This window comes from Geotrypetes seraphini, chromosome 3, assembly GCF_902459505.1.
Source record: "Geotrypetes seraphini chromosome 3, aGeoSer1.1, whole genome shotgun sequence".
Lineage (NCBI taxonomy): Eukaryota > Metazoa > Chordata > Amphibia > Gymnophiona > Dermophiidae > Geotrypetes > Geotrypetes seraphini.
In genome coordinates, this window is record NC_047086.1 from 249,518,577 (window position 1) to 249,542,639 (window position 24,063).

General features: G+C 41.6%; 2 protein-coding genes across 7 annotated transcripts in view; one reads left to right on the top strand and one right to left on the bottom strand.

Annotated features, from left to right (window-relative positions):
* The window catches only part of PRKD3 (protein kinase D3), a 213,384-nt gene extending 205,884 nt beyond the window's left edge, over positions 1 to 7,500 (bottom strand). Inside the window, exons 1-2 of one of the 3 annotated variants that reach the window (XM_033937718.1) lie at positions 7,156 to 7,500; positions 6,082 to 6,162 (exon numbers count right to left, since the gene is read on the bottom strand). The gene's annotated coding sequence lies outside the window, so the exon portion shown is untranslated. Of the gene's footprint in view, positions 1 to 6,081; positions 6,163 to 7,002; positions 7,108 to 7,155 lie in introns of those variants that run through there. The other 2 variants (XM_033937717.1, XM_033937720.1) reach the window with 2 other exon arrangements.
* Positions 7,501 to 7,560: 60 nt separating this feature from the next.
* LOC117357330 (adenylyltransferase and sulfurtransferase MOCS3-like) overlaps positions 7,561 to 24,063 on the top strand; it is a 117,251-nt gene continuing 100,748 nt past the window's right edge. For 2 of the 4 annotated variants that reach the window (XM_033937726.1, XM_033937724.1), the window contains exon 1: positions 7,583 to 7,731. The gene's annotated coding sequence lies outside the window, so the exon portion shown is untranslated. Of the gene's footprint in view, positions 7,732 to 24,063 lie in introns of all 4 variants that reach the window. The other 2 variants (XM_033937725.1, XM_033937723.1) reach the window with 2 other exon arrangements.

The following is a 24,063-nucleotide window of genomic DNA, read 5'->3' on the forward strand; positions in this document are numbered from 1 at the left end:
AGTGCAGACAAAATACATAATAATAATAATATCACATAAGCATTTATATACTATGGGCTCCTTTTACAAAGGTGCGTTAGGGTTTTTAGCGCACACACAAAATTACCGTGTCGGGGTGTAGGGGGGGTCACCTGGGCCAGGAGGGGTTGGGCTCCCTCCTGGCCCAATCGAGTCGGGGGGGTCGCGGCTTCAATGGGGCAAGAGGGCTTGGGCTCCCTCATGCCCCGATCGAGTCGGGGGGGGGGGGGGGTCGCGGCTTCAACGGAGCAAGAGGGCTTGGCCTTCCTCTTGCCCCGATGTTGTTTGTGGGGGGGGGAGTGATCCATCGCAGCAGGAGAGATGCCTCATCTCCCCTACCGCGATGCCATCACTCCTCTACCGGAACTGCCGCATCTCTCCTGCCGCGATGGTTAGGTTGCCGGGCCACTGAACTGATGGCGCCAACAGCCATCAGCTCAGCGGCCCGTTTTTCGGCACTTAGACCTGGTTTTATTTCGTCTAAGTGAAAAAAGTCTAAGTGCCGACTAAACTGTATTGGTTATACCTGTTGTACGGCTAGGTATAGGTCGACCCACCTCCCGCCCACTGCCCGCCCTTTCCCCTCCTCTAAACACACCTCTTTTCTCTCTGTGCATTTAGAGGCAGGGGAAAGGCCTAAGTTGGTTTTAGATACGTCTAAAAACCAGCTTTGGTTATGGGTACTTGGACGATCAGGCTTTTTGATCATCCAAGTAGCCATTTAGGACACTTTTTAGACTATTTTTTTTATTATTATTACCCCCTATACCTTAAATTTTAAAAATGTTTTACAAAAGCACCTAATGGACCCCAAATTTCCTTAAATTTTCGGGATTCACCCTTTTGTTCTGCCAATATTTTCTCAAATTTATAGTACATACATAGGGTCTCCCACCAGAATGGTACATTTAGGGCTCCTTTTATCAAACCGCGCTAGCGGGGTTAACGAGCGCGACTTTTCATCACTCGCTAACCCCTGCGCTAGCCAAAAACTATCGCCTGCTCAAGAGGAGGTGGTAGCGGCTAGCGTGTGCTATTACGCGTGTTAAACCACTAGCGTGGCTTGATAAAAGGAGCCCTTAATCTATCCCATTGCTTCCAATTCCTTATTAACATTTGCAAAGCGACTCCAGTCATACTCAGGAGTTTATCCATTTGCTTTTTTAAGTGGGTTCTTAATCATAATTGAAGTTCCAAATAATATTATTCCATAAGACAATGGTATGGGAACTTCAAGAATAAGAATTATCTTGCTCCAAATAGACTTCCAAAAATCTAAAATTAAAGGGCATTGAAATATAAGATGATCTAATGTTCCCACCTCCAATTGGCAGTGCCAACATTAATTAGATCTAGACTTATCTAATTTATGTAATCTCACCAGAGTCCAAAAAACTCTATACATTAAAAAATATAAGGTTTGTTTCATAGAAGCAGAAGCTGTGCAATTTACTCTGCCCTTCCAAAGATGAGGCCATTGTGCTGCTGAGATATTTTGCTGTATCTCTAGACTCCAAATATCTCATAACCCTGTTTTAGTTTTTTTGGGTGAGTAATCATGTATTAAACTTATACTATGTGGAGGCATGATGATCTAGGAAATCTACTTGAAATCATAAGAATTGAAAGCTATGTGGCCCTCTTAATGATTGCCATTCAGGAATCCCCTTTTGGATTGCTTGCTTTAATTGTTACTATTTAAAACATTGAGTCCTAGATAGACTGAATGTTTGTTGTAATTGGGAGAAAGATGCCAAACTATTTTAAAAACATACATCTTTTAAAGTTCTAATATCTGCCATTAACTAATCTTTCCATAAAATTTTTGATTTTGCTACCATAATTTTTGAATTCAGCCATAAGGTCCAGCAGCAGTAATCCTGTAGGAAGTGGTTGATGGAGAATTGATGGATAATTGCTGCAGGATTACTGTTGCTGGATCAAAGAGAAGCTTAATGGACTGACTCAGGCTACTGCGCATCAAAATAGAAGGGACCAGTCTGGAGTTGGCAGCAGAGGAGAAGGGTACAGATAAGAGAAGGAGAGAAACTGAGGAGCTGCAGAGTGAATGCACTTGTAAGTCAATAAGAGGAGTTTGAACTGTATGAGGAAATGGATAGCGAGTCAATGAAGTGACTTGGGGAGACGGGCAATAATGTGAGCATAGCGACGCTGGTGGAATGTAAATTGTGCAGCAGAATTTTGAACGGATTGGTTTAATGAAAAACCTAAAAAATAAAACTTAGGAAAATGAATTAACACCACATGGGTAATACGTGAAATACTATTAACAAGAAAAAGATTACCCACATTAATAACTACAACACCACTTTCTCCAAGGTGTAAAAAGTGCTCAGGACCAGTAACATGGTAAAAAGATCACTAGTGGGGTTACTACCCCATAAGCTGTGCCTTTACTTTCAATCACTGCACTTTTGGTCACTTGAGTGGTCAAAAAATAATCTCAACTTCCATAAGTGTAACAATAATTATACTCATCTTAAGGCAGGTGTCCAATTCCTCTGGGTTAGAACCTGAAACCAATTCCTGCCGGAAGACGACCTCCCACCCCACCCCCCATGATCGCCAGCAGGAGGGTGCCCAACCCCTTCTATCGGAAGAAGACCCCCCCCCCCCAATCACCGGCAGGAGGGTGCCCATAGGAAGGGATTTAGGAGCTTGGGCCAATTAGACCTTAGGCTCACCGGGGATGAGCCAGAAACACATGGGCCCACCCTATTTCAACTGTGGGCCTGCAGGCCGGTAGGCAGACCCGGCCGGCTGGCCAACTTTGAAAGGTTAGTGGGGGTGGGTCCAGGGGGTGTTAGCGAGGGAAGGGTCCAGAGGGGGGGCGTCTTCCAGCAGGAGAGGTTGGGTACCCTCCTGCCACCAATCGTATGTGTGGGGGGTTGCTAAGTCTTCTTCCAGCAGGAGGGGTTGGGCACCCTCCTGCTGGCGATCGGGTGTAAGGGGGTTTTCTTCCGGCAGGCGGGGTTGGGCACCCTCTTGCTTGCGATCATGTGTGGGGGGTCTTCTTTCGGCAGGAGGGGTTGGGCACTCTCCTATCAGCGATCATGTGTGTTGGGGGGTTTTCTTCCAGCATGAGGGGTTGGGCACCCTCCTGCCAGTGATCGTGTGGGGGGGGGGAGATCTTCTTTCAGCAGGAGGGGTTGGGCACTCTCCTGCCGGCGATCGTGAGGGAGGTGGGAGATTTTCTTTTGGCAGGAGGGGTTGGGCACTCTCCTGCCGGCGATCATGTGTGGGGGGTCTTCTTCTGGCAGGAGGGGTTGGGCACCCTCCTGCCAGTGATTGTGGGGTGGGGGGTCTTCCGAGCAGGAGGGATTGGGCATGCCTCCTGCCTCATTCGTTTTTGGGGGGAGGACAGGCGACCGCTATACCTATTGCGGTTGGGCTGCGTCTACACTAATTCGATTCTGTAACATGGACATCTGTAACATGGACGTCGGTTACAGAACTGGGTTTATTTTAGGCAGGTGTAGGCCCAATTCTGTATAGGACACCCCTCCGGATGTCCTATACAGAATCTGGGCCTCAGTATTTAGCGTCCACTAAGATCAGTAAGCACATTCTAAGCTTTAGTAAAAAGACCCCTAAGGTTTTGCCTCTTTGCAGATGATAGCAAAATCTGCAATAGAGTAGACACGCCCGATAGTGTGAAGAACATGAAGAAAGACTTGGCGAAGCTTGAAGAATGGTCTGATATTTGGCAGCTAAAATTTAATGCTAAGAAATGCAAGGTCATGCATTTGGGCTGCAAAAATCCAAGGGAACAGGGGATGAAGAACTTATGTGCACGACAGAAGAGCGGGACTAGGGTGTGATTGTATGTGATGATCTTAAGGTGGCCAAACAGGTTGAAAAGTTGATGGTAAAAGCTAGAAGGATGCTAGGTTGCATAGGGAGAGGTATGGCCAGTAGGAAAAAGGAGGTATTGTTGACCCTGTATAAGACTTTGGTGAGACCTCATTTAGACTATTGTGTACAATTCTGTAAGCCACACCTTCAAAAAGATATAAAAAGGATGGGGTCGGTCCAGAGGAAGGCTACTAAAATGGTATGTGGTCTTCATGATAAGGCATATGGAGACAGACTTAAAGATCTCAATCTGTATACTTTGGAGGAAAAGCGGGAGATATGATAGAGACGTTTAAATACCTACATAATATAAATGTGCATGAGTCGAGTCTCTTTTATTTGAAAGGAAACTCTGCAATGAAAGGGCATAGGATTCAGTTAAGTGGTAATAGGCTCCAGAGTAATCTAAGGAAATACTTTTTTACAGAAAGGGTGATAGATGCATGGAATAGTCTCCCGGAAGAGGTGGTGGAGACAGAGACTGTGTCTGAATTCAAGAGGATAGGCACGTGGGATCTCTCGGAGAGAGAAAGAGATAATGGTTACTGCGGATGGGCAGACTAGATGGGCCATTTGGCCTTATCTGCCATCATGTTTCTATGTTTCTTTTCTTTCCTATACTTTTTTACATTATTGTTGGTCCTTCTATTGTGAACTAATATTTGATTGTTATTTTCTCTTCATATATATAGTTTTTCTGTTTGTTTTAATTCTATTTCTGTCATTCAATTTGGATTATTAACTATACAATATATGAAATTTCATAAATAAAAACTGTATTCAAAGTTAATTTCTGGTATGCAGTCAGCACTCACATATTTACTAAAGATCTTTGTCTATTTTTCTGACATTCAAGGACAGAGACAAAAAAATAATAGAATAGAACTCTTTGAGCATCATGTATTCATTTTTCAATAACATCATAGTACAAACAAGCAGTTGATGAAATACAAGGCCAACATCTGTGGAAGATGCCATCTGTCTGCCTTAGGTGCTGAATGGCTCAAGAAGACAATAATAATAATAAAATAATCATTATAAACAATTTCCAGCTTTTTCAGACAGCAGAGCTGGCAAATTAAATTTAAAAAAAAGATCAATATTTACTTTATATTTCTAAATTAATTTACATACTACATCATTCTTAAGTGGGCACTTGTTCTTGAAAGATTATGGTGCTCATTGACAAAGCACATACAAGACCTTCAAAGTTACATAGTAACATATGTAACTTTGTAAATCTATGTGCTTTAAAAATTAGCCTCTACATGTCTACATGATGCCATCAGCCTCTGTATCATTTTTAGACTTCCTTTCAAACAAAAGTAAAAAAAAAAAAAAAGAATGCCTTGTGTTGAAGTTCTGTCCATCCATCTATCTATGGTCCCCTTTTTGTGCCATGCTCTGGTGTTTGATGCCTAGCAAATACCACAACCATGTAAGACGGATGTTCTTATCTAGGAAAGCAACCACATGGAAGTGCTGTGGTGAGGGGGGAAACATAAGTTTCGCCACAACAAGCGATGGTTATAACAGATAGTCTTCCCTCTTCAACTTGGGCCTTTCTATCTGCAAATTGGACTCAGGTCTGCAGAGTGGGAGAAACTGAGGTTGTAAGTCTGAGGTATGAGGGGAACTGCAAATAGGATGGTAGTAAGAGCAGCAGTGCTCAGCTGCAAATCTGCAAAGTGATAATGCTAGAAATAATTAATAGCAGTAGTAGTAGAAGGGTCCAGTATAAATTGCCAAGGCAAAGCTCTTACACTTGCTGCTACTCACTAACACAACTATCCTTCTGGAAGTGTCATCATCTATTCACTCTTATCAGGACCACACTAAAATTGTACACTAAAATTTGTGTACAATAAACAGAATATCTATAAAAATTTATAATAAATGACTTGTCTAACATAAACCGCATGTATGCAGTGTTGTACAGAGGTACATAAGTGAAGTGACTTTGGGCATCACAGAAAAGGTGGTCATATATTATTCAAGACTGAAAACTGTGAGAAATGAAATGCATTAGCAACAGAGATCCAGAAATAAGGCAGGTAAAGCAACAGAATAAAAGAAAAGGTTAAATTCTAATTTTCAAGAGTGTATGTAATACTGCTACTTTAAACACACATTTCTGCTACTGCAAGAGGACTAATGCCAGGCAACATTCTTGACTTTTGGCCGTACCTGGTTGCCATGGAAACCATTACTGTGCTGCCAGCTGAACTCTACAGCATCAAGGCTTTACATCAGTTTTGTCCTGTTCACCTAATAAGTTTTAAGAAAAGATACTAAATGGACTGTTTTATATTGTAATACGGAATGATTTTCTCTCCTTTCAAAAGCAATTTTACTGTACAGGATGCAAGTATCTGTTTCTGACTCTAAATTTTCTTTATTGTTGTTTAGAAACAAAGGCTGATTCATTAAAGTACATACTATCCTACATGAGATCAAGTGCATATTGGCCCCAGCTACAATTTTTTCTAATGGGACTTATAACAACAAACATTATCACATATTAACATGTGGTAATGTAGCAACTCATTTTTAGTCATATCAGAGTAACTCATCATATATTGTTTATAAATTGTATTCATGAATAAAGGCTTTTGTTCTGGTAAACTACACTATCAAAATACAGAATAAAATTAGTAGTTCTGGCTTGGAAACAGAACAATAAATTTTATAAATACGCACTTTAAGTGCTGTAGTGTAGAGGCAACAATTTCCACTGTTATCTATGCACATAAAAGTGTTTACTCAAGTTAATCCCTTGGATAACTGTTCTGCCCATACATGTCACATCAAATTCACTTTGCATTATTTTCCATATATCACAGCACTGAAAAAAATAGAAAAATTGTTTCCTTTTTTTTTTTTTTTTTTTTAACTTAAGTAGGCATGGAAAAAATTATTGAAAACCAGGATAGTTCTGTATTTAGGACGCAGGACACCAGGCCACCCTAAGCCCCTACCCCCATGGGCCACCTTACTGATTCCATGGGTTTGCTTCTTATTTCCAAGCAAATAAAACCCAAATCTTTAGCACAATATTTCCTTTAAATAAAAAGTTCTGCAAATAAAATAATAACTGAATCAACTAACATAAGTGCGAAACTTGGCATCATTAGTCATCTAACGCTTCATCCTTAACTACCATTCGCACATCCATCAAGTACAGCATTCTGTCGCTAAGTCATGCAAACTTCTTTTTTTTTTTCTTTCTTTCGCAAGAGAGTGGAAAATTCAAACTCTTACTCATAAGTCGTACTGCCGTACATCCAGGTTTTCCTGGACACTTCCTCTTTTTCAACGGCATCCGGGGGCTACTCGATTTTGCTGCCTATTGAAGCTCAGCAGGGGCAGGCGGGAAGCGCTTAAGTTCTCCCTCCCGCAGCTTCTTTGGAGTCGCACAAAGGACCGACCAATAGGGGTCACTAGAGGCCACAGCGCTGGAGGAACTCTACTGCCCCCTCCGCCGTTACATCGCTGATGGGAGCGGCCGAACCCAAGGCTGGACGAGGCCTCCCACTCTGTCCTCTCTAGCCACCGCGCGCTTTCTCTTTCTCCCCTCCAAGCTAGCCCCCCTCGGCCCGCCTCTGGTACTCTTCTTGGCGCTGCGCGGCTCTGTTGAAGAAGTTTGAGCGAAGCGGCTTCCGTAGTGCGTCTCGCGCATGCGCCCTATGTGGTGTGCAACCTTTTTCCACAGGTTTTGCTTTTAGCCGCAGCGCGGGGAAAAGAGAGGCGAAGGGTACTGGAGCCGCGCAGCCCAAACTTAATCTTCTGGAGGAGCAGTATTCTTCCGTTTGCGGTGACGGGAGGAAAGCAGTGAAGGTAGTTTCGCGTCAAAGTGCTGCTCATCCAAAAAAACTTTTTTTCCCCCCACTTTTACCTATTTGTATTTCTTTGAGTGATGTGCTATTGCAGCTGTCAGGGTAGCTGAAGGGACTGTGGCACCCTCCCTACCTGGTAGCCGGCATCTCTCCCTCCTGCTGAATCAGGTGAGGCAGTAAGCTCAGGGCACTAATGATAAAATATGCCCAAATCCCAGTCTGGCATCTATTCCTCTAGAATCTTACATAGTAAATGACAGCATATAAAGACCTGAACGGTCCGTCTTCCAGTCTACCCATTAGTTACATGCATCATAAATTCAGAATTAAATTAAATTGTCCTTTTTTTCTTTGATATTTCTGGGCCACAGACCGTAAAGTCGGCCCAGTACTATCCTAGGGCCTAACTTGTGGAATTGCCATCAAAGCTAACTCCAGCCCACCCACCCAATTTGTCGCTTGCAGATACATACATCCTCATGTTCCAAATTACTAGAGTTCCCATCAATGTCCTCCCTAACCCACCCTATACTGAATTGTCATATATGGGACACATAGGCCATGTAAGTCTGCCCAGTATCGGCATTAGCTCTTCAGTATATATCCTTCATTTTCTAATTAGAGATCTTCTGTGTTTATCTCATACGTTTTTTGAATTCTGTCACTGTTTTCCTTTCCACCAGTCATCCACCACCCTCTCCTTGAAAAAGAATTTCCTAATATTACCTCCCCATAACCTCAATTTATGCCCTTTAGTTTTACCATTTTCCCTTCTCTGGAAAATATTTGATCCTATATCAATACCTTTCAAGTATTTAAACATATATCATACTTTCCCTGTCCCTCCTGTCCTCCAGAGTATACATATTCAGGTCTTCCAGTCTCTTCTCATACTTCTTTTGGCACAGACCCCCTACCGTTTTTGTCACCTCTGGACTGCTTCAAGTCTTCTTATATCCTTCGTCAGATACAGCCTCTAAAACTGAACACTATACTCCAAGTATGCCCTCATCAATGACATGTACAGGGGCATCAACATTTCCCTTTTTCTGCTGGTTACTTTTCTTTGTATACAGCCTAACATCCTTATGGCTACAGCCACCACCTTTTCAAACTGTTTTGTTGCCTTCAGATCCTCACCCCAAGATACACTCTCACTATCTGTACACATTAGCCTCTCATCTCCCAGCACATTTTGTTACCTCAAATTTCTACTCCCCAAATGCATCACTTTGCTTTGAATTTTAGTTGCCAAACGTTAGACCATTGTAGCTTTTGCAGATCCTTTTTCATGTTTTCCACTCCCTTCAGGGTATCCACTCTGTTATAACTCTTGTTATCATCTTCAAAAAGGCAAACCTTACCTTCTAACCTTTGACAATTCATTCACAAACATATTGAACAGAATCGGTCCTCCACTACTCACCACCTTCTAGCATCTGTCCATCGACCAGTTTCAAGTCCAGTTCACCACTTTGGGCCCTAACTTCAGCCCATCAAGTTTATTCAAGAGTCTCCTATGAGGAGCTATGTTAAAGGCTTTGCTGAAATCTAAATAAATTACATCTAGCGTTCAACCTCGATCCAATTCTCTGGTCGCCCAGTCAAAGAATTCAATCAGATTCGTTTGGCACAATTTGCCCTTAGTAAAGCCATGTTGGCTCAGATCTTGTAATCCATTAGATTCTAAGAAATTTACTATCCTTTTCTTCAGCAAGGCTTCCATTATTTTTCCAATAACTGAAGTGAGGCTTACCGACCTATAGTTTCCCACTTCATCGCAGCGACCACTTTTGTGAAGAGGGATCACATTCACTCTTCTCCAGTCCCACGGAACCTTGCCCATCTCTAAGGATTTCTTGAATAACTCTTTAAGAGGACTGCCAGAACCTCTTGGAGCTCCCTCAGGATCCTGGGATGGGTCCTATCTGGTCCCGTGGCTTTGTCCATCTTCAATTTTTCAAGTTGTTCATAAACAATTTTTTCCATAAAAGGCACAGTGTCTACTCTGCTGTCACATGTAATTTCACCAGCCCATCACAGTCCTTCTCCAGGATTTTCTTCCATGAACACAGAAGTATTTGTTTACAATGTTTGCTTTCTCCTCATCACTCTCCACATAGCAGTTCATAGCTTCTTTCAGTCTTGCAATCCCATTTTTTATCTTTCTTCTTTCACTAATATACCTGAAGAAATTTTTGTCTCCCTTTTTTATATTTCTAGCCATTTTCTCTTCTGCTTATGCTTTTACCAGATGAATCTCTCTTGGCTTCTTTCAGTTTCATCTGGTATTCCTTTCTGTATTCCTCTTCCTGAGTCTTTTTTATATTTCACGAATGCCAACTCTTTTATCTTTATTTTCTCTGCCACTTCTTCAGTTTCCTTTTTCTCTTGTTTTTATTTATTTTCCTCACATAAAGGTCAGTAGCCATTTTTATTTCTCCTTTCATCTTGGACAACTGTTTTTCCACTCCTCTTATGTCCTCCCATCCTATTAGCTCTCTCTTCAGATACTCCCTCATGCTATTAAAGTCTGTACGTTTGAAATCCAGGACCTTGAGTTTTGTGTGGCCACCCTCCCCTTTAGCTGCTATAGCAAAACAAACCGTTTGATGGGCACCCACTTGGACATTAGAGACACGTTCCCCAGATCCCATATTATTTATTCCCTCGAGGGTTCCATCACCATTTGTCTGAGCATAGTCCCTTGAAAGGCATCCACAATCTCTCTACTTCTTTCCGATTCTGCTGACAGAACTTTCCACTCCATCTCTAGATGTTCCACTCCACCTCTAGATGTTTGAAAGTAGAGTGAGGTGGGATTTTGGCACCCTTTATCACCGGCGCCCTGGGCCTGAGCTTCACCTGGTCCTTAGGTTGAACCAGCCATGGCAGTTGTTATTAATGAACTTGTGTTTTCCATCTTTTCTTTCTGGTCCATGATTTGGTCCCTTTCCTGTTTCTTTTATAGTCTCCAGTTTTTATTTAGCATCCTGTCCAACATTAAAAGAAGCCTAACCTCCTAAATTTAGGTTCCTAAGTCTGTCCAACTTGGATTAGTCAAACATAGGAATTAAATTAAATTAAAAGGTATGCCCAGGACTGTGGAGTCGAGGAGTTGGAGTCGGAGGAAATTTCGGGTATCTGGAGTCGGAGTCGGAGTCAGAAGTACAAAAAACTGAGGAGTCGGAGTCTGAACATTTATCTACCGACTCCATTTTTGAACTTGGCATACCAATCACGAGCGATTCTTTCAGCTATAGCACCCACTATATACACAGCACAAATGTTGCAAGCAGCTTCTGCGGCCTTAGAACCTTGATTAAAAGCAAAAAGAAGGTGGTGTCGAAAATGCTCATTTCTCTCAACTTGACATTCCATTTTAACGATCTGAAAATTAACCAGTGCTGTGGAGTCGGAGTCGAGGAGTCGAAGGAAATTTCGGGTACCTGGAGTCGGAGTCTGAAGTACAAAAAACTGAGGAGTCGGAGTTGGAACATTTATCTACCGACTCCACAGCCCTGAGTATGCCAGGGTACAAACTATCGCAAAGACAGCTCAGGTCAGAAAGGAGAAGGAATAGCCCTATACATAAAAGAAAACATACACTCAACCAGAGTGGGCACAGCAGCGACGACCAACAAATTGGAATCACTATGGGTTAAAATACCGGGAAGGAAAGGGCCTGAGATAAAGATGGGCCTGTACTGTTGTCCACCTGGGCAAACCGAAGCAAACGATGAAGAAATGAAAGCTGAGATGAAGCGAGAATGCAAAAGCGGTAACACAATTGCTGTGGGAGACTTCAACTATCCTGGGATAGACTGGAGTCTTGGAAACTCAAAATGCGCTAGGGAGACCAGATTCCTGGAGGCTATACAGGACTGCTTCATGAAGCAACTTTTAACTTCAAGAAAGGAAACTACAAAGCGATGAGAGTAATGGTAAGGAAGAAACTTAGGAACAGCTCAAAGAAATCGCAGACTGTAGAGCAAGTCTGGTCTTTATTCAAGGACACGGTGAGCGTGCAAAATCTGTATGTCCCCAGATTTAGAAAAGGGTGCAAAAAGAGCCGAACAAAAGACCCGGCGTGGATAACTAAAGAAGTGAAGAAAGCATAGGAGATAAGAAGAATTCATTCCGGAAATGGAAAAAGGACAAAACCGAGGAAAACTGGAAAAAGCACAGGAAGCATCAAAAAGAATGTCACCTTGTGGTTAGAAGAGCAAAAAGAGTATATGAAGAGAGGCTAACCAGGGAAGCACAAAATTTCAAACCTTTCTTCAGATATGTTAAAGGGAATCAGCCAGCAAGGGAGGAAGTGGGACCGCTGGATGACGGAGATAGGAAAGGAATGGTGAAGGAGGAAAAAGAAGTGGTGGATAGACTAAACATGTTCTTCTCGTCAGTATTTACAAAAGAGGACACATCCAACGTGCCGGAACCTGAAAAAATTTTCAAAGGAGATCAAGCAGAAAAATTAACATCCATGGAGGTAAGCCTTGAAGATGTACACAAGCAGATAGATAGAATAAAAACTGACAAATCTCCGGGCCCGGACGGAATCCACCCTAGGGTATTGAAAGAACTATAGGAGGAAATAGCGGAACTACTACAGCAGGTTTGTAATTTATCCCTGAAAACAGGCGTAATCCTGGAGGATTGGAAGATAGCTAATGTTACGCCCATCTTTAAAAAAAGATCGAGAGGTGATCCGGGGAACTACAGGCCGGTAAGTTTGACTTCGGTTCCGGGGAAAATGGCAGAAGCACTGATAAAAGACAGCATCGATGAGCATCTAGAAAGGAATAAACTTATGAAAACAAACCAACATGGCTTTTGCAAGGGAAGATCGTGCCTAACGAACTTATTGCATTTCTTTGAAGAAATTAACAAACGGATGGACAAAGGGGACCCCATAGACATCGTATACTTAGATTTCCAAAAAGCCTTTGACAAGGTACCCCATGAACGCCTGCTATGGAAACTGAAGAACCATGGGGTGGAAGGAGACGTTCATAGATGGATCAAAAATTGGTTGGCGGGTAGAAAGCAAAGGGTAGGCTTGAAGGACCACTACTTGGACTGGAGGAGGGTCACGAGTAGTGTTCAGCAGGGGTTGGTACTCGGACCGCTGCTGTTCAATGTACTTATAAATGATCTAGAAACAGGGACGAAGTGCGAAGTAATAAAATTTGCAGACAACACCAAACTATTTAGTGGAGTTAGGACTAAAGAGGACTGCAAAGAGTTACAAAGGGACCTGAACAGGCTAGGAGAGTGGGTGACGAGATGGCAGATGAAGTTCAATGTGGAGAAATGTAAAATCTTGCATGTAGGAAACAGAAACCCGAAGTACAGCTATACGATGGGAGGGCTGTTAATGGGTGAGAGTACCCAAGAAAAGGACTTGGGGGTAATAGTGGACAAGACAATGAAGCCATCGGCACAGTGCGCAGCGGCCGCTAAGAAGGTGAATAGAATGCTAAGTACTATCAAGAAATGTATTACAACTAGAACGAAAGAAGTTATCCTGCCGTTGTATCGGGCGATGGTGCACCCGCATCTGGAGTACTGTGTCCAATATTGGTCGCCGTACCTTAAGAAGAATATGGCGATACTCGAAAGGGTTCAGAAAAGAGCGACACGATTGATAAAAGGTATAGAAAACCTTTCATATGCTGAAAGATTGGAGAAACTGGGGCTCTTTTCCCTGGAGAAGCGGAGACTTAGAGGGGACATGATAGAGACTTACAAGATCATGAAGGGCATAGAGAAAGTGAAGAGGGACAGATTCTTCAAACTTTTGAAAACTACAAGAATGAGAGGCCATTCGGAAAAATTAAGAGGGGACAGATTCAGAACCAGTGCTAGGAAGTTCTTCTTCACCCAAAGGGTGGTGGACACATGGAATGCGCTTCCAGAAGTTGTGATAGGACAGAGTATGGTATTGGGGTTCAAGAAGGGATTGGACAATTTCCTGAAGGAAAAGGGGATAGAAGGGTATAGATAGAGGATTACTATACAGGTCCTGGACCTGATGGGCCGCCACGTGAGTGGACTGCTGGGCATGATGGACCTCTGGTCTGACCCAGCAGAGGCATTGCTTATGTTCTTATGTATGCATCTAAAGCCAATCATTTATTTGCTTAGATTTGTGAGCTTAGGTTAGGCATCTAGTACTGAAAATCAGTTCTACATGCTTAACATTTTTCCCTGCCCTATAGCTGTCTTGTTGTTAGGAATTTGCAACATTTATACTCAAAATTGCACTGCTCTATCCTAGCAATCTATGTAGGTCAGGAAGAAAAGGAAAATGACTTAAAGGGCCTAATTTACAAAATGATGTTAAAATAAGAGGAAAACAAGTCCTCCTACACATAAAATATAATTACACTTTTCTAAAGAAAAAACACAAAGGGGGTTGGATAAGTAAAAAAAAAGAACATAGTGAGGCTCTCCTATCATGGTCATAAACAATGAGATAATGGCTGGATCAGGGTGGGCTGGGGAATGCTTCTGAGAAGAGAGTCTTGAGCAATGTTTTGAATTTTTGAACGGAAAGTTCTATGTGTAGTTGGGTAGGCATGGTATTCCAAATTGTTGGAGCAACAATGGTAAAGCAGGACATACAAGCAGAGTATGAGCAGGTTTAATTGAGCAGAATGTAGGAGGATGATAGAAATGAGATAAGATCTGTAAAGAAACTGAGGAAATACTACAACCAGCTGGGGCTCAATGCATAGCAATGAAAAACAGAGAGAAGGAAAAAGTCTCAGTGGTAGGGAATTAACAAGTAGTAATCTCATTGGCATAAAAAAGCCTCTTGCTATCAACAATGCTTGTGCACAGTTCATTATTGATAACTAGAGAAAGTTGAGTTTTGGAGGATTTTTTTGTTAATGCCAATGAGATTACTACTTGCAATTCCCTATCACAATGGCATGGTTGTGGATGTTGGGATCTGAGGCGTTTTCTTTCACTCAGTTTTTAATTGCTATGTGCTGAGACCTGACTGGTTGCAGTATATTGACTCTTATTAACAATGTGAAGAATGTGTGTGTAGTGAATATTATTGTCTTTCCTTTCTCTGCTTGGTATTGGAAAAGAAATTGAGGAAAGCCAAAGGAAGGATGAGTTGGATATAGTGGCGATCACGGAGACGTGGTTCACGGAGAACCATGACTGGGATGTAGTTATACTGGACTATAATCTGTTCAGAAAAGACAGGATAGGAAGAAAAGGAGGGGGAGTAGCATTATGTGTTAAATATCATATTAAAGCCACACAATTGTAGGATCTGCAGGGTAAGGAGGAAGCACTGTAGATCAATTTGGAAAGAGTGAATGGTGAATATCCTTTTATTTTTGAATGAGCCCTCTCTACACCCATCTTAATATTAAACCATACCATGCAGTGACCACTGGATACCAGATAATCACCCACTGTAACATCAGAAACACTTTGTTTGTAAGCACTAAGTCCAGTATGACTCCTTCCTGCGTAGATTCCATTACCAACTGCTGGAACAGTTCTCCTTGTAGAGAATCCAGGATCTCCCTACTTCTAGAAGACCCCACAGTAGGGATACCCCAATCAATATCCGGCATGTTAAAATCACCTATTAGTAAAACTTCCCCTTTTTTAAATTACACTCTCATAAGTTTGCTGTCCTATTACAATTCGATCTCTCTGCAGCTGTTGATGTCATCCACCACGATATTCTAATTTATCAACTTTCCGAGATAGGCATCGACTCCACAGTCTTAGAGTGGTTCTCAAACGTCTTACGTTCCCGTTCCTACACTGTCAACACAAATGGCACCACGTCTGCTCCTTGGAAACCGACTTGCGGAGTCCCGCAAGGATCACCCCTATCCCCTATTCTCTTCAACATCTACATGTCTTCCCTGAAACTCTTCCATCCATCTTCCCTTGAAACAATCTATACCAGGGGTCTCAAAGTCCCTCCTTGAGGGCCGCAATCCAGTCGGGTTTTCAAGATTTCCCCAATGAATATGCATGAGATCTATGTGCATGCACTGCTTTCAATGCATATTCATTGGGGAAATCCTGAAAACCCAACTGGATTGCGGCCCTCAAGGAGGGACTTTGAGATCTCTGATCTATACATATGCTGACGACATCCTTGTCCTTCTTGAGACAGACTCGAACCTTACCAACCTCTCCGAGAACATAACAGCCTGCATAACGAAACTCCAATCCTGGTCCCTCTCAGTTCAAATGAAACTGAACGAGTTCAAAACGAAACTTCTCTGGCTCGGTCCAAAATTAGAACAGCTACCCACCCTCTTCGCACTGCCCTCTGGTGCCACACTGCAGCTTGAGTTCTCAAGCAAAGTTCTAGGCATCATCATCGACTCTTCTCTTTCCTTCAACGGCCACCTCAACTCCTTGGTAAAATCATGCTTTTTCAGTCTCCACATGCTGAAGAAAGTGAGATCCTGCTTCCGCCAACAACATTTTGCCGTCCTTGTTCAATCCATCATCCGTTCCAGACTAGACTATTGTAATTCCATCTATCTAAGTCTAACTAAAAAAAAATCTTCAAAGACTTTAGCTAATTCAGAACACTGCAGCTAAGTTGATCTTCGCAAAACGCAAATTTGACCATGTTTCACCACTTTTGTCCAAACTCCACTGGCTCCCAATAATTTCCAGGGTTCATTTTAAATGCACCTGCCTAGCTTTTAAAATTCTACACGGCATCCTCCCTCCCCTAATCCCACTATCTTGGAACTCCTCGAGTCCTGACAACACCAGGCCCACCCAAAAACTTAAACTATCCTTCCCCTCACTAAAAGGTATTCTCTATGTGGGAAAATTGGGAAAATCTCTCTTCTTCAGAATCACAGAGCTTTGGAATAACCTTACTACCTCACTACGGAATCAGGTCTCCTTCCAACTATTCTGTAAGCACCTGAAAACTAGGCTTTTCACAAAAAATGTAATGCTCTCCTCCCCCCCTATACTCGACCTCCAAACCCAATGTGTTATCCCTTCCTTTATTAAGCTCTTGTAAACCGTGCCGAGCTCTATAATCATGGAGAGGATGCGGTATATAAACTTAAGGTTTACTTATGTTTAAATATATTCTAAGGCCCCAATTCTACAAAGGGTGCCTAAGTCATGCCTAAAGTTAGGCATGCTTTAGGCATCCAATCTAAGTAGCTAATGGGCCAAATAAGGGTCTTAATAAGCTATAATTGATACTTAAGCATCCAAGGGACATAGATGCCACTTTGTAGACTCAACCACAATTTCATGGACACCCATGTTAAAACTCATGCCTAACTCAATAGGCATAGGCGTGGATTGGGCATGCTTTGGGCAATGACTCAATTTGGGTGTTTTTTGATTCATTTACATAACACTGAGCGACCTAGTGCATCCATATGTAGGCGAATGAAAACCAGGTCTACTTTTTAGCTTAGTTTGGGCTTCAAATAGATCTGAGTTCTGTGGACGGAACGTAGGCACTCTTTGGACACTCTTAAAGTGATCTGCTAAATAGCTCTCTGGGATTTATTTTTGCTTTATTAAGCTCAAAATACATTTAATAAGGCACCACGTAAACAGGGCACATCAAACCTTCTATTTTTGTGGACAAACATCAATGCTATTTGCTAATTAGAGGGAAAGATCCATTAACTGAAGCACAGTACATGAAAAATACAGCTTTATGTTTCTTGCTAAAAGCTACCCTTTTTTCTCATTAAAGATTGCTCCAATGAGGTCATTCTTAAAACAGGTGGATTCAGCAAATAAAGCCCATGACAAAAATATATCGATTGATAATAACTTCATTTGGAAAAGGTTAAATACAGAAAAAAACAGATCCAGACCTTAGCATGGCTTCTACTTCATTGCAAATGGAGGTTTGCAGCTGCACAATGATGACCTCATTATGAGATCATCCAGGTACACCTGCAAGGTAGAATGCCAAAATTAAAATATGTGTTGGGGGAGTTGGTTGGGATTTGAACTTATGACCTCTGGAAGAGGAGCACAGGGCTTTTACTTATTGATGGGCCATTTACAAGAGTTCGTGTAAGCAGTGGATGTTGTAATCTAAGTTAGCGTGGCAAACCCAACAAGCTTAACTGCACCATGCAATTTCACACTTGTAGCTCATTTGCATATTACACAATAGGATGCCAAAGATGCCCTTTTTTACCATTGCATGTTTATGAATGTGAATAATACATGCATTTGAGACCTAACTTCTGACTAAAGCAAGGCCGGATCAAATATGAAAAAAGAAAGGCTTTTGTAGTTTAAAAAAAAGACACTCTTCCAAGTGATACAAAAAAATGGACAATGTATAGTTGAGATATTTGCACCCATAAAAATAGCCAATATTTGAATAAAGCACTAATATCATTTCTTTGTGTAATTACATCTTTGTTTCCAGTTGGCTGCAAAGTTTCATAATGCAAATCCTATATGCATGTCATGTGCCATGACTGCTAATGAAGGAGTCAAATTAAGCATTAAAATTATTTTCTTTTTTTAAGTTCAATCTTTTTATTGAAAATTTTTTCAAAAACATAAGAAAATCATAACATGAACAAGGATTAGAACTGCAAAAATATAGTTACATTCTGTAAACATCTGAGAACAATTAGCAGTTAATATCAAAAATTTAAGCCTTAGACACATATAGGGTAATAGGTACGTGAGGTCAAAAAGAAAAAACGATCATGATAATAAGAACTAACAAAAAGGCTTACCATAGCATCTTAAATATTTATGTCAAACAATAGTCCATCACAGGAGTCCATACTTTCAAGAAAGTCGGGAGAGAATTGGTCTTTTCAGCTGCTACTTTTTCAAACTTAGCATATAAGCATACTAAATTCCACCAATGAACATGAGAAAGAACTGAGAAGTCCTTCCAGGATGATAATATGGACTTAAAAGCAATAAGCATCAAGCAAGCAAGCAGTCTGGACTCGAATTTATCCAACTGTGTTTTAAGTACAATTGCACCATAAATAACCACCGGATACGAAATAGGTTCCTCTATATGTAGTATCTTACTAATAGTGGACCATATCTCATTCCAGAAATGTTGCAGAAAGGGGCAATGATAAATCATGTGTTTATATGTACCAACTTGAGTAATACAGGACCAACATTTGTCCGATGTGGACGAGTCAATTTTGTGTAATTTATCTGGAGTCCAGTAAACTCTATGATAAAGAAAAAGAACTAGTTGCAGCATCGCTGAAGACCTCATTGCTTTGAAAGACGTTAACCAAATAGTCTCCCAGTCTGGAATAAATTCTGGTTGAAGGATATCTCGAGCCCATTTTTCATAGAGTGCGTCTGGGGAGAGGAATTTCTTTTTGTGTAATATTTTATACCAACGTGAAGCCTGACCAGGAAGGCACTGAATTTGAGTCACCCATTGTAAGATGGTAGGTTGATCATTAGAGAGTTTATTATGTTTGAGATATGCAGTTAAGCAGTGTATCAGCTGCATCCATTGAAAATATTGAGTGGATGGTATATCAAAAATATTTGTCAATTGGTTAAAAGGCAAAAAACAATCATTGTGTCTGAGTTGTTGAATGGTCCATATTCCCAGTCTGAGCCATGATTGCCATTCAATGTATTGTCCTTGTATCTTTAGGTGAGGATTGCGCCAGATGGGTAAAGCCATGGTGTCCCTCCAAGAGAGAGGGGCAAGATCATCCACAGTTTGAATTGCAATCTTAGTAGCAGAAATAATACAGTTCTCCTTGATCTTGCGATCTGATCGAAGAAACGATAAGTATTTTAAATATTGATCACCAAACAATTTGCGCTCCAGCTTAAGCCAAATAGGGAGGTGTTCCTCATCAGATGTATTCAGCCATTGTGATCCTTGTCTGCATAAGAAGGCCAAATGGTAATGATAAAGGTCAGGGAAATTTACTCCCCCAAGTTCCTTAGGGCCTTTTAGTTTTTTCAAGGCAATTCTCGGGACCTTTTTGTTCCATAAATATTGGGACATGAGTGCTTCAAATTTCTTGTATGCCGAGGAGACGAATAGTACAGGTATCATCGACAATATATACATAATTTTCGGGATTAACACCATTTTCAGTGAATCCAGACGTCCCCACCAAGATAATTTCAACGGTGACCATCTAGAAGTAGTGGAGTTGATTATCTGAATTATGAGTGAAGTATTCAGGGCTAGAGTTTCCTCAATCGAGTCACCGAAGTATATTCCCAGATATTTAAGTTTTACTGGGGCATATTTCAGGTTCAATTGTTTGATGATGTCACCGCAAGGCACTCCTGTCAGAGACATAACCTCAGTCTTAGATTTATTCAACTTGTAACCGGACACTGAGGAGTAAGCAGTTATGATGTCGATAATAAACGGCAAGGAAGACATAGAAGCATACAGTTGGACATCATCAGCATACGCAGTCATCATGATGTGTAAGTCATCGATATGAAAACATCGAATCGAAGGATTAGATCTCAGTGCCAATAATAAAGGCTCCAGGGCTAGGTTGAACAGCAGCGGTGATAATGGGCATCCTTGTCTTGTTCCTCTGGACGGAGTGAATGAGTCTGAGAAAACATTATTGATGCGAAGACGAGTGGATGGGTTGGAGTATAAAACTTTGATCATTTTGATAAAAGTGTCTTGAAAACCGAACCATGATAAGACCTGAAACAAAAAAGGCCATTCCACTCGGTCAAACGCCTTTTCAGCATCAAGTGACATAGTAATTCCATCTGGCAGGTACGTTGAGGCCAGGGAGAGAACATGAGAAAACAACCTGGTGTTATCGCTAGACAATCTTCCTCTTAGGAAACCAGTCTGTTCCATACTGATTAGTTTCGGTAGTACTGATTGTAATCTTAGAGCCAAGAGCTTAGCAAACACCTTAGCATCAATGTTTATAAGAGAAAGAGGCCGATAGTTTTGTACCTTCATTGGGTCTTTATCAGGCTTTGGAATAACAATAATCATAGCCTCAGTGAAGGAGCCTTTGGCATATCCCTGTTCAATAAGAGAATGGAAGTATTTCAGCAAAATTGGAAGAAGGAGCGATTGGAACGCTAAGTAAAATTCAACCGTTAAGCCATCCGGTCCTGGAGCTTTCCGTTTAGCCATGGACTGTAGAGTTTCAACAACTTGAGATAATTGGATAGGTTGCGTGAGATAGACATTGTCTTGAGCGTCCAGCTTAGGACCATCGATCCGGTCGAGGTATCTCTCAATGCATGACGGATCTGGCATTTCCGTGGAGTATAACTGCTTGTAGTAAACCTGAAAATGATTACAAATATCCAAGCTGTCTGTTAGGGTAGTGTCAGAATCTGTACATAATGCAGGAATTTGAGTCCTCTCCGATATAATCTTCAAGTAATTAGCGAGACGGTGTCCAGCTTTGTTGTTAGTTGCATAGTAGGACGCCGCTTGCATGAACACTTCCGCTGATGCAGCCGTACTGAGATGAAGGTTATAGTCATAACGGAGTTTACCAAGTTGATCATATATGGTAGAATTATTGAGGTCTGTAAAATGGGCTTTTTCCAAAATAGAAATTTGATGTTCTAGATTCTGCAAATGTAGTCTATCTTCCTTTTTCTTTTTTGACGCATAGGCGATGATCTGTCCTCGTATATATGATTTGAAGGCGTCCCAAGTGATTTGCCACGAAGTGTCACTCACTGGATTTAGCTCAAAGAATTCACTAATATGATGATTAATATGATCCAGGAACATCTGGTCCGACAGTAAGGTGGAGTTGAATCTCCACATTTTTTGAGATTTGGTCGGTAGTAGATCATGAAATGACAATGAAATAGCCGAATGGTCAGAAACCGCTAAGGTCTTTATGTCTGCGTCTTTCACTTTTTCCACCAATGAATAACTGATTAAAAAGAAGTCCAGCCTGGAGTAAGAGGCATGAGGCGGTGAGAAGAATGTAAATGTAGATTCATCCATGTGAAGCAGACGCCATGGATCCAGTAATTTCAGCTGAAAAATAAAATCCTGAAGTCGGTGCCATGCTTTAGATTTTTTGTATGGTACTTTTGATTTCCTATCTTTCTCTGGACAGAGAATGAGATTAAAGTCTCCCCCTATTATACAAGGACCATCAGAGGAAGCTCCCACCTCATTTGTGAGACATTCAAAAAATTCTGGACAATCTTGATTGGGTGCGTAAATGTTATATAGGTAAAAATAAACGCTGCCCACCAATAATTTAACTTGGAGCCATCTACCCTCTGTGTCATGTAGAGAGGAAATTATCTGGAGATCTGGTCTCTTTCGAATCAAAGTAAGAACACCATTTTTACGTCCCAAAGAAGGAGAAAATAATGGTATGTGTGCCCATTTCGGTGCAATCTTGGAGGCTTCCAGTGTATTTAGATAAGTCTCTTGGAAAAATACTATATCAGGTTTGTGAGATTCAGTATATTTCAATATTTTAAGTCTTTTAATCGGGTTATTAAAGCCTTTTACGTTCAGAGAGAAACAAGTTAGAGACATAAAACTAATATAAAACAATACATTGATCGAATCTTGTCAGAACTAGATAAGACAGTGTGATACAGCTTCAACCTCATAATGAGTAACAACAAGCATTCTGGTCCTATAAGTGTCAGCTTAAAAGGCACTGCTATAACATAGAAGAACATCAGAAAAACATCAAACATACTGCGGGTCAGTGAGCAGTAGGAGAAGGTACAAAGGACTAGCAACACTCCTGGCATAAACAAAGAAAGATACTGAGCATCAAATATATGTGATACCACATAGCATACAGAAATATCAGGTTTTGTCAATCAGAGTAGGGTTTACTGATTCAATGAAGTCAGCCAGCGCTGAAGGAGAGTGAAAGTCTTTAGTCACGTTATTGTGGGTCACACGGAGGCGAGCGGGATAAAACATTCCAAATTTGGCCCCTATGGATTTGAGTTGAGGCCGGTATGAAAGAAGCAGTTTCCTCCTTTTTGCAGTTTCCTTGGCAAGGTCAGGTAGGATGAGAATCTTGTTTCCCTCGAAGGTAAGTGGGGCATGCATTTTAGCATGCTGCATGATTTTAAGTACCTGGTGATGTTTCAGCAGAGAAACCAGGATGGGTCGTGGGTACTTCTTATGAATAATATTAGGCTGTGGTAACCGGATAGCGTTGTCAAATTCAATTTTGAAGTTATCACCCATTTTCAAAAGTTGAGGGAGGAGTACAGCCAAAAATTCGGTAAGGTCGCAGGCCTCTCGACCATCCGGTAGTCCCAGAAGACGGAAGCAATTCTGACGGGCGCGATTGTCGGCAGCCTCGAGCGCTCTTTCAAGCACAGGAATATGAGCCGTTTGTTTTTGTAAATTCTTAATGGTCGCCTCCGCCCCTGCTAACCGCGATTCTAATTCACCCACCTTTGTCTGGGTAGTAGCAAAGTCTTCCTTCAGGGAGGCAAAATCGGAACGGAGATCATTAATGTCCTGCCTCGTGTCCACAAGGAGCTCACGAATCGAGCGCAGCTCCTCCAAGATGGTGGCCGTAGCCGCGTCGTCAGATTTTAGAGAAGACGCTTTGCTCGGGGATACTGGTTCGGCGCTTTTCCTCTTTGAAGGCTTGCCCGACGCCATGGGAGCACGCTGACTTCCCCCACCGGCACAGCTCGTCGCGGCGAAAATCTCCCGAAATTAGATGCTCGTTTGAGTTAATTTTTTAGAGTTTAGCGCCGGAGCGTGTGCAGTCCCCGACCTAGCTCATCGGGCTCGCTAGCGCCCCCCCCCCCAGCATTAAAATTATTTTCTAATATTTTTTGGCTACTTCGCTGGCTCATAACAAGGGTAGGTAAACTAATGTTATATTCCAAACTTTGCACATTAGTAGCAGGGATTGTATTACCATATTCTCCATTTAGGACACTCAGATCATCAAAACAGCATTTATTGACTATCCCTTCTTTAAAAGTAATAGGTACTAGGAGATCTACTATTTTTTCGGTTATAGCACCCCAGCTCTGGAAGAACCTACGTGATAAACCCTCATTAGAAAAATTCAAAAGTTCTCTAAAAATGTTTCTTGTATAAAGACGCATTTGAGACATAGATAGGATAACTTGTCTAACATTAAGGGCTCCTTTTACAAAGCCGCATTAGTGGTTTAACGTGTGTAATAGCACGCACTAATTTGCCAGCCGCTACCGCCTCTTCTTGAGCAGGTGGTAGTGTTTTGGCTAGCGCAGGGGTTAGCGCGTGCTAAAAAGGTGCGTGCGATAAAGCCGCTAACGTGGCTTCGTAAAAGGAGCCCTAAATCTTATGCTCTAATACTTAATCTTAATC